We start from the raw sequence: 11001 nt of genomic DNA, 5'->3' as shown, positions 1-11001 counted from the left end.
TTGTGTATCCTGGGTAGGCAGGGCTTTACAGGAAGGTGACTGCTGAGTGGCACCCCGGTGCTCACTACGCATAGGCCGGTCTGAACCAGTTCCAGGGGCACACCAGCCCCTGGCCTGGGGAAGTCCGGCATGGCTGAGGGGTGTAACCACCCCCCACCTAGTCCCACCCATAGGCAGGACCTAGTCACCGGGTCAGCCCCCTTTTTTAGTATAAAGATGGGAGCGGGCCCCCTGTTAAAATTAGATCATCTTTGGAATCAAGATACCACTTTCTTCGAAAGGACTTCACGATTTCTTCTTCAAGATTCTCCCTTGTGGCTAAGGAGTAGTCACCCTGCATCCGCAGGCACCATCCTAAAGAACACTGCGGTCTGCTGCAAGTCCTTCTTCACGAATCCGACGACCCAGCTCGACGAGACCCGGCTTCCCTGGCACCTCTGACCTCTACTCACCTCTACAGCCAAGCTGAGAACCGTGAGTGCGACGAGACCTCAAGGGACCGACGATCGCCAAGACTGCACGACATCTTTACTGCAAGCCCACCGTGTCCTCCACTGGTGAGTGCTTTGGGGTCCGAGAAGCCCCGACCCTGCGCAGCTCCAGCACCCAAGATCAGCCCCCCTGCATCTCCACGATCGGCGTGGGGCCCTTCTGCTGTTTGCTGTGCACCGCGTTGTTTGGCTACTAGCCGGCTGGCTTGTGGCCTTCTGAACGACGCCCAACGACTTCACGACTGCTGGTCTGGTTGCTCCAGACTGGCCCTTGCTTCCTTGTTCAAGAGAGGCACCCCGGACCCTCCTGGTCCACTCCAGACGCCATTTTAGGTCCACCGCGTGGGCTTGAATTTGCCAAGGCTTTGTTGCCCAATCCTGGGTCCAGCGACGCCGACAGCTTCCATCTTCGTGGGACAGCTCGATCCTCCATCCTGGTCGCCGACAACGCCTCCTGGTCCGTGAGATCTTCGAGTCAAGCGTCACCCACTCACCTAGTCGAGGTGGCTACCATCCGGTGCCCTCCTGGTGCCCACTGACTACTGGCTAGTAGTCTCGAACTTGGTCCCCTCTGCTTTCAGGTGTCATCTATCTTCGAGATCCAGGCTTGGATCCAACTGAACTTTCTTCACTGGTCACCGGCCAGCATCTTTTCTTCCGGCTCCTGGTCCGTCTACGAGGATTCCCGACGTCTTTTCAGACCTATGCAGCTGCAGCCCCTGGGCTAGGTAACTTCGGCATTTCGGTGCCCCAGCATAGCCTCACTATCCCAGGGTCAGAATCTACTTTCGTTTTCTCCCTACCAGGTCGGGTTCGCCCGAGAACACTAACTTTCTAATTCCTAGCTACCATAGACTTTTGTCCCGCATCTCGCGTGAGAGTGCACACACTGCACCCGAGTCCCCTAGGCCTCCTAGAAGTAATCTAACGATTCCCTAGTCAAGTCCTAGCGATTCCAAAAGCTATTAGTACTGTACTTACCTGCTAGTAATTTCGCATTCCACTTTCAGAGTATATGGTTTTCCGTGCCCCTCGGGCATTTGTATATACTGTGCTAACTTAAGTATTTTTGTAAGAGTTTTGGTTTGTGCTTAGTACCCTGTCCTCATAAAGAGTACAGGGCTGTTGTGATCTTTAAATAAATAACTGTTTATTTTCATAACACTTGTGTGGTGTCCTTTCACTTGGTATTCAAGGGGTATATGTGTGGTAAACAGCTGGCTTAACACGCCCTCTCGAGTCTTTAGCCTTAGACTGCTCGTATCCACGCTACTAGGATAGCTGGTCTATAAGGTTGACTTACAACCAATCATCAATAAGGGTTGCTGGACTGATACATAGTGTTCACTAGAATAGTGAGCACTGCATATCAGGCCACCTTCTCACATTGGTGAGCAGCGGTTGGGATTTGAGCTTGCTGTTGTTTTACCACACGTATCCTAAGAATATCTTGTTGAAAGATCACATAAGTACTGTTAGGTACACATAACTAAAGCTTAGAATACTCTGAGTTCTACTGAACCAGCTGTTGTAGCTCCTCAAGGCTTAGCACACCTTGGCTGCAACTCTTAGCAAGGGATCAGTAGGTAAACACATAGTGTAGGTAGGTGCATCACTTACACCACACTAGAAACAGTATGTCGGACAAAGGAGGAAACACTGAGGTTCCCCTTGTGTCAGTTGACCCTCCACAGGTCATCTCTTCAAGATATACTGCGCTTAGCTTCCATGAGTTACGACAAGTGTGTACCTCTAGGAAGATTAAGCAGGGGTCTAACCCCACAACTGCCTTTCTGATTGGTCTCTTAGAGACTCATGATGCAAGGAGGGCTGGTAACCCAGACCCTTCTAATTCAGATGGCAACATGCCCTCCTTACAGGGTCCCTTTGATGCCCAGGACCATCCTCTTCAGGAAGCAGATGATGCTGATGATGAGGATGATGATTTGGTATCAGGGGATGAGGCAGAAAAGGAACAGGTAGAAGTCAACAGACTAACCAGGTCCAACTTAAGCAGACATGAGATGGGCACTAGGGGACCCTTGGGGCCACTCTCAGGTCAGCTTAACATTGGGAATGGACGAGATAGATCTCTATCAAGAGGCTCTATCAGATCCCTTCATACCAATGGCTCTCAACGTTCCTCTCAAAGGGGAATGACATCTCCCCAGAGGAGAATGTATGAAGCTAAGGAAAAGGCAGCCAATCTGAGGATTGAAAGGGAAGAACTTGCCCTGGCCAAAGAGAGGCTTGCCTTTGCTAGAGAGCAACAATTGAGTGGGACAGTCCCCACTGGTGGCAGCATTGCACCTAGCAATAGGGAAAGGAGTTTTGATACAAAACACCTTGGTAAGATAGTGCCCCCCTTTAAACAAGGGGATGACATCCACAAATGGATTACTGCTTTGGAGAGGGCCTGCACTGTGCAAGGTGTTCCCCCAAGTCAGTGGGCAGCTATCTTGTGGCTCTCCTTTGAGGGTAAAGGAAGAGACAAGCTCCTCACCACAAGGGTGGAGGATGCTAATGATTACCAAGTCTTGAAAAATGCACTGGTTGATGGGTTTGGCCTAACCACTGAGCAGTACAGGGTGCTGTTCAGGGATACCCAGAAAACTCAGTCTCAAGATTGGGCTGACTTTGTAGATTGTGCCACTAAGGCTTTTGAGGGCTGGTTGCTGGGCAGTAAGGTTACTGATTATAAAGGATTGTACAATTTGATGATGAGAGAGCAAATTTTAAACAATTGTCAGAACCAGTTGTTGCATCAGCATCTTGTTGACTCAGATCTGACCTCTCCCCAAGAATTGGGAAAGAAGGCAGACAGATGGGTTAGAACAAGAGTTAAACAGAACCAGGGCCAGAATCAAGGTGGTCAGAAGAAAGCAGACCAGAAGGGTAAAGATTCTAAGGGGGAACAAAATGACCAGAAGTCTTCGACAGGTCCCCAACAACCCAAAGAGGGTGGGGGTCAGGCTCCCCAAAAGAAGAAAGAAGGCCAATCTAAAAGGTGGTGCCAATACTGCAAAAGTAAAACTCACTGGTTTAGTGAGTGCACCAAGAAAGGAGGAGGGCAGACTCCTGCCACTGCAGCCCCTAAGGCACCTGTGCCCCCTAGTACAGCCAGCAGTGGTAGTGCACCTCCCAAGGGTTTAGTAGGGTTAACCCTGGGTTCTGAGGGGTGTGACAACTTAGTTGGTACACTCACTCAGGCTGTCCTTGTTTGTACAGGGGATGTGGATATGTCCCCTGACATAAGTCCCAATACTTTGGGCAAATACAGACAGACACCTTTTATTAATGGAAAAATGGCTCAGGCCTATAGGGACACTTGTGCCAGTGTCACAATGGTGACACCTAGCTTTGTGGACCCTGGACAGATCATGCCAGGTACAGAATTCCTGGTGACCAATGCAAGCAATGTCACTACCAATCATAGTATGGCAATTGTAGCTTTCTCCTGGGGAGGGGTAACTGGCCAAAAGAAGGTTGTAGTTAGTTCAGACCTCCCAGTGGATTGTTTGTTGGGCAATGATTTGGAGTCATCACAATGGTCAGAAGTGGAGCAGAGGACTCATCTGGAAATGTTAGGTTTGCCAGCACATGTGTTTGCTGTGACTAGGTCACAGGCCAGAAGATGCCCCACTGAACAGGTGCTGGATCCTGGAACAATGGACCAGACACCTTCCAAGAAAAAGAGCAGTAGGGTTAAGGCTGTGCCTTCCCCCTTGCCCCAGGTTGTGGATCAAGTCTCAGAGGAGGCTGACCTGCAGGAATTGAGGGAAACTGAGCCTAGAGAGTTTGAACTTGATCAAGTTGAATTCTTGGGTTCAGGGGGACCCTCAAGGGAAGACCTGGGGAAGGACCAGTTAGGCTGCCCTTCTCTTGAACCCCTCAGACAGCAGGCTGCTGCTGAGGCTGCTGGGAACGCCACAGGTACCCACAAGGTATACTGGGAAGATGGACTCCTGTACACTGAGTCAAGAGACCCCAAGCCTGGCATGACCAGGAGGCTGGTTGTACCCTTGTCTCAGAGAGGTTTCCTACTTACCTTGGCCCATGAGATTCCCTTAGCAGGACACTTAGGCCAGACAAAGACTTGGGACAGGCTTGTCTCACACTTTCACTGGCCTCACATGAATGAGGATACCAAGGAGTTTTGTCGCTCCTGTGTCACTTGCCAAGCCAGTGGTAAGTCAGGTGGCACAACCAAGGCCCCCCTTATACCAATGCCTGTGGTGGGGGTGCCCTTTGAAAGAGTGGGGATTGACATTGTTGGTCCAATGGAACCCCAGACAGCATCAGGGCACAAGTTTATACTGGTGGTAGTGGATCATGCCACCAGGTATCCTGAAGCTATTCCACTTAGGACCACCACAGCCCCTGTGGTGGCAAGGGCCCTAGTTGGAGTGTTCTCCAGAGTGGGCTTCCCTAAGGAGGTTGTCTCTGACAGAGGTGCAAACTTCATGTCAAGCTATTTAACTGCTATGTGGAAGGAGTGTGGTGTCAATTACAAATTCACTACACCCTATCACCCACAATGCAATGGGCTTGTTGAAAGGTTCAACAGGACCCTAAAAGGGATGATTCATGGACTACCTGAAACACTCAGGCGTAGATGGGATGTCCTGATGCCCTGCCTTCTGTTTGCTTACAGAGAGGTCCCACAAAAGGGGGTTGGCTACAGCCCTTTTGAACTTTTGTATGGGCATCCTGTGAGAGGCCCCTTGTGTTTGGTGAAGGAAGGATGGGAGAGACCTCTCAAAAAGCCTGCAACCAACATAATGGACTATGTACTTGGTCTCCGCTCCAGGATGGCTGAGTATATGGAGAAGGCATCAGAAAACCTTAAGGCCAGTCAAGAACTTCAAAAAGCTTGGCATGACCAAAAGGCTGTCCTGACTGTTTATCAGCCTGGACAGAAGGTGTGGGTGCTGGAGCCAGTGGCCCCAGCAGCACTCAAAGACAAATGGTCTGGGCCCCACACAATCCTTGAGCAAAAGGGAGAGGTCACCTACCTGGTGGACCTTGGAACTCCCAGGAGTCCCCATAGGGTACTCCATGTCAACAGGCTCAAAGCATATGTCGACAGGAAGGACATGAGCTTGCTCATGGCCATAGATGAGGGACAGGAGGAAGAGAGTGACCCTCTCCCAGACCTGCTCACTCAGAATCCTGATGATGGGTCAGTAGATGGTGTTGTCTTTTGTGGCAGCCTCTCTGAACATCAGCAGAAAGACTGTAAACAGGTTCTTCAGTCTTTCAGACATATGTTCTCTCTGACACCCAGTCAGACCAATTGGTGTACCCATGAGGTTGACACTGGTGACAGCCTGCCAGTCAAGAGTAAAATCTACAGGCAGCCTGATCATGTTAGAGACTGCATAAAAACTGAAGTGCAGAAAATGTTGGAATTGGGAGTCATTGAACCCTCAGATAGCCCTTGGGCTAGTCCAGTAGTTCTAGTGCCAAAGCCTCACACCCAAGATGGTAAGAGAGAGATGAGGTTTTGCGTAGACTACAGGGGTCTCAATGCAGTCACTAAGACCGATGCCCATCCAATACCAAGGGCAGATGAACTTATAGATAGATTGGCTTCTGCCAACTACTTAAGTACATTTGACTTAACAGCTGGGTATTGGCAAATCAGGTTAGCTGAGGATGCCAAACCCAAAACAGCATTTTCAACCCCTGGTGGGCATTATCAATTTGTGGTAATGCCCTTTGGTCTGAAAAATGCACCTGCCACCTTCCAAAGGTTGGTGAATCAAGTCCTTACTGGGCTGGATGACTACTGTGCAGCCTATCTAGATGATATTGCTGTCTTTAGCTCCACCTGGGAGGATCACCTGGTCCACCTGAGGAAAGTGTTAGAGGCTCTGCAAGCAGCAGGCCTCACTATCAAGGCCACCAAGTGCCAGATAGGGCAGACACAGGTTGTATACCTGGGCCACCTTGTAGGTGGAGGCCAGGTTCAGCCACTGGAGAGCAAAATACAGTCAATCAGGGACTGGGCTCCTCCAACCACCCAGACTCAGGTTCGAGCTTTCTTGGGCCTGACTGGATACTACAGAAAGTTTGTCAGGAACTATGGTTCCATTGTGACACCATTAAATGAACTGACAAGTAAGAAAATGCCAAAAAAGGTTCAGTGGACAGCAGGCTGTCAAAAAGCATTCGATGACCTAAAGCAGGCCATGTGCACAGCACCTATCCTTAAGAGTCCAGACTACTCCAAACCATTCATTGTCCAAACAGATGCTTCTGAGTTGGGTGTGGGAGCTGTTCTTTCTCAACTGAATTTTGATGGTCAGGATCAGCCCATTGCTTTTATAAGCAGAAGGCTGACCCCCAGAGAGAAGAATTGGTCAGCTATTGAGAGGGAGGCCTTTGCTGTGGTTTGGGCCCTGAAGAAGCTGAGGCCATACTTGTTTGGCACTCACTTCAAGATTCAGACCGACCATAAGCCCCTCTTGTGGCTAAATCAGATGAAGGGTGAAAACCCCAAACTGCTTAGGTGGTCCATTTCCCTACAGGGGATGGACTTTACAGTGGAACATAGACCTGGTACTGATCATGGCAATGCCGATGGGCTCTCCAGATATTTCCACTTAGAACAAGAAGACTCACCTGGTCAAGGTTAGCTTATTGTCCCAAAGTTTGGGGGGGGGTCATGTAGGAGAGTAGGGTCTGCAATCCTATGATCACCCAGATTTTTTGCTTTTGTTTCACTGGTTTACGACTTTCTCTGGCTGTGGGCCTGCCAATCAGACCCACAGCCTGGCTGTTCTCTTTCTAAATTACTTCATGTACCCTAGGTGCATCTACCAATTGGTACTGGGCCACCTTATCAGACCCTGTAACTCAGGGCATAGGTGTACCCAGGGCTACCAGGGGCTGCAGCATGTATTATGCCACCCCTGGCTGGCCTCCTAAATTTGACACAACTGGCTGCATGACAGCTGGGGCAAAGTCGTGTAATCACCCTTTGCTGTAGGTGTAGTATACCTATACCTAACCCTAAAATGGACACACAGATTCCTATCAGTCACTCCTATGGCAGGCCTTGACAATCCTGAAGGCAGAGTGCTTGGAATCGTGTGAGATGGTGCTCTGGCATGAGCTGAGCCTGTCTGCAGCTTGCGGAATCAAGTCCTAATAGCTGTTCCATGATATCGCATACCATATACTCTTAAGTGCATTATAATCCTCGCGGTTAAATGCTATCTTTGGTATTGCTTTATCAAAACATGTCGAGTAAGGTGTCATACGAATTGGAATACTAACCCCTCGCCAATTCTGGCGACGGGGTTAGCATTCCACCCTTCTAGAGGGACACGACATGTATGTAACTGTGAACCCCGGTTAAAGTTAACTGAAGCCTCAGCTCCACAAAATGGATGCTGCCACCACAGACACGAGTCTGACCCCCTGCAGCTGGGAGTCCTTCCAGCGAGGGGAGCCTGGACAAAGGGTTTCCTGTCAGGGGCGGTGCTAGCACCGTCCCAGACATGGTTTTGTGTATCCTGGGTAGGCAGGGCTTTACAGGAAGGTGACTGCTGAGTGGCACCCCGGTGCTCACTACGCATAGGCCGGTCTGAACCAGTTCCAGGGGCACACCAGCCCCTGGCCTGGGGAAGTCCGGCATGGCTGAGGGGTGTAACCACCCCCCACCTAGTCCCACCCATAGGCAGGACCTAGTCACCGGGTCAGCCCCCTTTTTTAGTATAAAGATGGGAGCGGGCCCCCTGTTAAAATTAGATCATCTTTGGAATCAAGATACCACTTTCTTCGAAAGGACTTCACGATTTCTTCTTCAAGATTCTCCCTTGTGGCTAAGGAGTAGTCACCCTGCATCCGCAGGCACCATCCTAAAGAACACTGCGGTCTGCTGCAAGTCCTTCTTCACGAATCCGACGACCCAGCTCGACGAGACCCGGCTTCCCTGGCACCTCTGACCTCTACTCACCTCTACAGCCAAGCTGAGAACCGTGAGTGCGACGAGACCTCAAGGGACCGACGATCGCCAAGACTGCACGACATCTTTACTGCAAGCCCACCGTGTCCTCCACTGGTGAGTGCTTTGGGGTCCGAGAAGCCCCGACCCTGCGCAGCTCCAGCACCCAAGATCAGCCCCCCTGCATCTCCACGATCGGCGTGGGGCCCTTCTGCTGTTTGCTGTGCACCGCGTTGTTTGGCTACTAGCCGGCTGGCTTGTGGCCTTCTGAACGACGCCCAACGACTTCACGACTGCTGGTCTGGTTGCTCCAGACTGGCCCTTGCTTCCTTGTTCAAGAGAGGCACCCCGGACCCTCCTGGTCCACTCCAGACGCCATTTTAGGTCCACCGCGTGGGCTTGAATTTGCCAAGGCTTTGTTGCCCAATCCTGGGTCCAGCGACGCCGACAGCTTCCATCTTCGTGGGACAGCTCGATCCTCCATCCTGGTCGCCGACAACGCCTCCTGGTCCGTGAGATCTTCGAGTCAAGCGTCACCCACTCACCTAGTCGAGGTGGCTACCATCCGGTGCCCTCCTGGTGCCCACTGACTACTGGCTAGTAGTCTCGAACTTGGTCCCCTCTGCTTTCAGGTGTCATCTATCTTCGAGATCCAGGCTTGGATCCAACTGAACTTTCTTCACTGGTCACCGGCCAGCATCTTTTCTTCCGGCTCCTGGTCCGTCTACGAGGATTCCCGACGTCTTTTCAGACCTATGCAGCTGCAGCCCCTGGGCTAGGTAACTTCGGCATTTCGGTGCCCCAGCATAGCCTCACTATCCCAGGGTCAGAATCTACTTTCGTTTTCTCCCTACCAGGTCGGGTTCGCCCGAGAACACTAACTTTCTAATTCCTAGCTACCATAGACTTTTGTCCCGCATCTCGCGTGAGAGTGCACACACTGCACCCGAGTCCCCTAGGCCTCCTAGAAGTAATCTAACGATTCCCTAGTCAAGTCCTAGCGATTCCAAAAGCTATTAGTACTGTACTTACCTGCTAGTAATTTCGCATTCCACTTTCAGAGTATATGGTTTTCCGTGCCCCTCGGGCATTTGTATATACTGTGCTAACTTAAGTATTTTTGTAAGAGTTTTGGTTTGTGCTTAGTACCCTGTCCTCATAAAGAGTACAGGGCTGTTGTGATCTTTAAATAAATAACTGTTTATTTTCATAACACTTGTGTGGTGTCCTTTCACTTGGTATTCAAGGGGTATATGTGTGGTAAACAGCTGGCTTAACACGCCCTCTCGAGTCTTTAGCCTTAGACTGCTCGTATCCACGCTACTAGGATAGCTGGTCTATAAGGTTGACTTACAACCAATCATCAATAAGGGTTGCTGGACTGATACATAGTGTTCACTAGAATAGTGAGCACTGCATATCAGGCCACCTTCTCACATTGACCACTCACGTTGTCACTTAATGCTAGTGGGAGTAGACCATATAATTAGTTGGCCTTACTCGCCATCACATTTTTTAACCTTGTCCTTGATGATCTTTGATTAAATTAATTTTTTGATACATACAAGGCAATTTTAAGTCACCACTTCACACTATTCACATAATTTTTCACATAGCCCTCCCACCCTCACAAGACCAGCTCCGCAGTAATTCTGGCGTCGCAGCACACCGGGGTGGCATTCGGTCACACCCGGTGGGGCCCGATGATGAAGCAAGTCACCGACCAGGTCGGTGAGTGAGGGCTTTATTAACAAACCAAATGGGCTTTGTTGGTTCCTTGTGCTCTGTACCTTTTTCCACCTTAAACAGAACAGGAACACTCTTTTGTTGTTGATGTCTACCCTCAATACCACACAAAGCGGGAGAGCCACTTGCCAGTAATGAGCACACAAGAATCGTCAGTATGCCAGCACAGTACAAAACACACCAAGTAGCATACTATTGGCCATTGTACGAGTTAAGTGATTTCTGTTGATAGGCACTAAAGCATAAGATGGAAGTATTTTTATTGCCCTCTAACAATAACAATTCCAACCAGCACCACCCACATCAGCTGCCTGTGAGTCCTCAGCAGTCAAGGCCATGGAAACTATTATCTATGGCTATGATGGGATTCTTATGACTGTGTGAAAAATACGTTTAACAGCTTATAATAATACGTCCAACGTTAGTTAGTGTCCGATAAGGCGTTCCCATGGTGCAGGACAGATGCTAAAATGGTGATTGTTATGTTAATAGTGTGTTATGGAACTACAGAATCCCGTAGAGGCATCAGTATTAGACTGATGTTGATATTACATGCTACAGAATGCTCTTCAGCAAATTGCCTTAAGATTATATGTATGACTCCCATTCCCCAAGGGGCTGTGTAAGCATTATCGAAAATGAATAAACACTATTTAAAAATATATATATATTGTGAAAGTCAATATGAATACCGATACATTCATGTATAAAAACAAAGTTGCATCTTTATTGACTAATTCTTCTGTTATGAACTCCACATCAACCCCGGCTCAGAAATTCATAGTCAGGCAGGCGCTGACACCCAGGCCT

The sequence above is a fragment of the Lissotriton vulgaris genome, chromosome 6 (assembly GCF_964263255.1).
Source record: "Lissotriton vulgaris chromosome 6, aLisVul1.2, whole genome shotgun sequence".
Lineage (NCBI taxonomy): Eukaryota > Metazoa > Chordata > Amphibia > Caudata > Salamandridae > Lissotriton > Lissotriton vulgaris.
The sequence above is the reverse complement of the archived record's forward strand: the minus strand, read 5'-3'. Positions refer to the sequence as shown.